Raw genomic sequence first — 4607 nt, 5'->3', positions numbered from 1 at the left:
TACATGGACCTATACACGGACCCGGGCACGGGGTCCGTGTACTTCATATTTTGGGAAAAAAATTAGGCTTCACATCAGGTTTTGTTTTGGGGTTCAAGATAATGGTTACTACGATGATTAAAAGAGGTCAAGTCCCGAGGGAACTAGAATCTCATAAGCTACTTATTCACTTCGGTGGTGAGCTTGAGAAGAACCTAACTCTAAGCTATGCAAGTTAAGTATTTCAAACTCATGCTAGTTTGTGCAGCACCGGCCCCAAGCGAGATCCAACGAATCCCTCAACGCCAAGTAAGTATGTTTGACGTGCAAAGAAAATATTTCAAGTTTTTAAGGTATGCTAAATGTCTTGTGACCAATTATGTATGGGATTAGAAAGCGGTAAAGCATGACCAGGGACCAATCCACCCCATTAAAGTATGAACGGGTTTAGATAAGGATTGGAAAGCGTTAAAGCATGAACGGGGACCAATCCACCCGTTAAAGCATGAACGGAGATCTCATGTATGTGGCTGTGGATCTTCCCTATCAGCCTAGTACTGTGGTTTAGTCTGGTCAAGCGTATTTATGTATGGGTCATTTGCTTTGAAACATGCCTCTATGCAAAATGATGAAATTTATGTATGTACAAGTATTCAAGCACGTTTAAGAAAAGTTTTATGTTATGGCACCTCTATGTATGTATGCAAGTTCAAGCTTTTACATGCACGTTCAAGTTCAAGTATGTACATTCTATTTTGAAGTCGCATGTGATTTTATTACGTATTACTCGTTACTTCCAGTTTATACGTGTTGAGTCTTTAGACTCACTAGACTGGATCGCTGCAGGTGAGGATGCATTTGAGAAGACGGCAGGTGGGAACCAAGGAGCTGGCTTGGACTGAGCAGGAGGCTAGACCCGAGGACCGCCCAGTTTTTAAGTGTTTATGAACTGTCCAAAATATTCTGATTTCATGTTATCGATTATGAGTTTTAAACAAGTACTTTTAGTAAACTTCATTTGAGATCTTTTGTTGCAACAATATTTGGGGATGAACAGTTTATTTTATCGAATTTTGAAGGTTCACCTTTTATTAAAGAAAATTTTTAATTTTTTTCCGCAAATTTTAAGTAGTAAAAAGTACGGTCATTATAAATTTAATTCATCAGTGTTCAATAATTCAAGAACCGAGCTATTGTAGCTCAACGATAATCCCTAATCGATCCTGTCAAGTGGTATCATAGCGGATTTTTCTTGAAAGAACATTGAAACTGATTTTGATGTTTAAAATTCAAAAATTTCATATTTTTTTTTAAACATTTATATGCAAAACTGAATTTTCATGCAGCTTGCAGCGACCGTTGGAAAAATGACATATCTCCTCGCTCAAGGGTCCAAATGACAAACCGCTTTTGGCGCTCTAGACTCATAGAGGTTTATAGCGGTATTAAATTTGCAGCCTATTTATGCTCGAGAAAAAGCAGTTTATTCATTGAAGGCAGAGCATATGTGCTGCGGCAGAAAATGAGCCATGGAGACAATTGGTTAGTTATCTCTCTTCTTTTATGATTTTCAAAATTTCAGAAATATAGGGGGATAACTCATTATAATTTTAATGGAGAGAATATATTTAAATATTGAGGGGGAGAAAATTTTGTTCTTAAAATGTTTTTGAAAATATGATTTTTTGATTCACACAAAAAGAAGGAGAAATATGTTAGTTGAATCAATTGTTTATCCAAGTTTTGTGATCATAAAAAAGGGGGAGATTGTTGGAACATTTCATGTTCGCAATCTTGATTTTGATGTTAATAAAACTTGTTATTACTTTTCTAACATATTTACTCAAGTGTTAAGTTATTAAGACAAGAAGCAAACTGAAACTGAATTCTGCACAAACTGAATTTCTGGAAAGCTTCTGTATTCTGATGATATCCCTCAACTGGATAATTCAAATTGCAAACTGAATTTCAGGAAAGCTTCTGTATTTTGATGATATCCCATAACTGGATAATTCAAATTACAATCAGCCAACTTAAATGATTAGAAAACTCAATTTCGAACAAGTCGTATTTCATGTTAGTTGGGCATATTCGGATGTTATCAAGGTCTAAATGATCGCTGAATTATTTAACTGATTGCACGAAAAAAAGCAATCAGTTAGGTATGAGCAGTTGCGGTATTTTGGTCATATCTCTCAGCTCGGTTATTAGAATGAAGCTGTTCAGTATGCGTTGGAAAGATAAGACGATGTCTACAAATCATCTTCACAAGTCAGAGTCTGAATCGAAGCTTAAGATGCTGCTAAATGACGATGAAGCTACTGGTTCTGCAGAAACTTAAATCACCTAGGCTGACTTCACCTGACCAACTGAACTGAACTGAACCAGCTGCTGCTGACCAACTGAAATGAACTGAACCAACAGCTGACCAACTGAACTGAACCAGCAGCTAACCAAATGAAACTGAACCAGCTGAACTGAACCGGACCAGCTAAAACCGAACCGAACCAGTTGAACTGAACCAGATCAGTTGAACTGAACCAAACCAACTGAACTAAACCAAACCACTTGAATTGAACCAGTTGGCCAAAGTTGATGTTAGAGCAGATGCCTGGCAAGCCAACTTGTGGCTCCGGTTTTATAGACTCTGATGTAAAAAATCTTTATTTTAATAATATTTTATGATTTTATTCGATTATGGCATTATACTTTATCTGTATACCTATGCAAGCTACATAGATAAAACCCTTGAATATACAATAGGTACCATGAGATCTGCGCCCCAACATAAGATCATGAAACTCATTAGGAAGCGTACCGTATATTCTAAATAAGTTCCTAGTCGATTCAGCCGCCTAAAACAAGGATAAAGGTTGCTCGAGTTCGAGACTAGCATCTGTGGAGTAAACACCATGTTTCATTGGTAAGGGTATAGAGATGTCCATTCACACAGATGGGTGATCATATGATGATGCACTGAACAACCCTCCCTCGGACTGTCCTAGTGGTTCTCACTTATCGAGTGGAATAATCCGCAGTTATGGTTGTACATCATTAGTCCTTTGACCCGAGACAATGTAAGGGCTATACATACTAGCATGCACTTTGATCCGTTTACCGACTCCATCGAGGGTCATCAGGTGGCGAGGTTGGGTGTTGTTTCGAAATATGTAGGAGCAAATACATTGTAGTCGGATATTCACCGTTTACCTACGGGTAAAGATATTCTATGTGGTCTAATGAGTCAATAGTGCAAGGAATCTCTGGCCGGAGTAAGACATGTTCAGTTTGGAAAGGTGTTTCCTCAGTTGCACATACCATGACACTATTACTCAAAGATAAATCACATCGCTATCGAATTCATATGCAACTCTCGATATACCAATGGTTGCAGATTCGATCAGGATATATGTGTTGAATGGACCGCACTGTACGCTAACCATGACTAGAGGTTCTTGCAGGCACTATCAGTGATACCTAGGGGATCATGGGGCGATGCTACTAGACGCTCTTACCATGATCCGATGGGTCCAATCAGAAATGAGTTATGACATTCTTGATCAAAGAGTTGATGAAAAGAATGGGGTTAACTAGGGTAAACCCGAATAAGAATAAATATTATTCTAAATCATATAGAGATGTGAACCCACGGCTAGCTGTATCTTTGAACCATTGAAGGTTACACAAGTATCGGATTCTGTGTTCCAGTTGAGATAGTCAAATTTCAAGTAGTTGGAATTTGGCGACTATAGTTTGCTGGAGATCAAACCAGAAGCTTATAAAGGAGTTTATGAGCTGATTCCATAGGATGGAAGAAATGGAAGTTGGCATGATTGCTAGATAAGGAAGGAGAGTGGAACTACCTGTTTTGTGAAGTAGTTCACTAAAACTAGCAGCTGCCAAATATGGTAACTGCCATATATGGTAAGTTCCAAATTTGGTAAATGAAAATTTTGATCTTCGAAATTTTCAATTTTCATTATATGAACAAGATTTGTATCCTTGGTACATCGACGCTTTCGGATCGTCGATCGGGATTATAATGAGTTCGAAATTATTTTTTTAGTGAATTTGGAATTTACTAATTAAATGATTGTGCTAGTAGTGGTGACTACTAATATGCACAAATTCTCAAAAATATTCTAGAGGAGTCTAGAATTAAATTAACTAAGGAGTTAGTTTATAAATTAAATAATTGTTATTTAATTTAATATACATATACATGTAGATTGTAAGGCCCGAGAAATTTATCCGGTTAATCTAAAAGGATTTGGCGATAATTATTATAATCTATTGGTGATAATTGATATGATTATAGACAGAACCTTGCGCGCACAATGCGCGAAGAAAGACGCGCATATGCGCGAGCAGCTCATGGCGAAGCAGAGGAACTCGCGCATATGCGCGAGGAGGTGTATCGGTAAGACTCGAGTCCAGAGAATGTCGCGCACATGCGCGGAAGGACGTTGCGCATATGCGCGACTTGCTGTAAGTTCGGACAGAACGTTTGGCGCATATGCGAAGGACATGGGCGCATATGCGCCAGGCATGCATCACGAAAAATCGACATTTGGTCTCTATATGGAACGTGGATGATATATATATATATCAATCCTTACAATTCTTAG

Source organism: Primulina tabacum, chromosome 2, assembly GCF_025594145.1.
Source record: "Primulina tabacum isolate GXHZ01 chromosome 2, ASM2559414v2, whole genome shotgun sequence".
Taxonomy (NCBI): domain Eukaryota; kingdom Viridiplantae; phylum Streptophyta; class Magnoliopsida; order Lamiales; family Gesneriaceae; genus Primulina; species Primulina tabacum.
The sequence above is the reverse complement of the archived record's forward strand: the minus strand, read 5'-3'. Positions refer to the sequence as shown.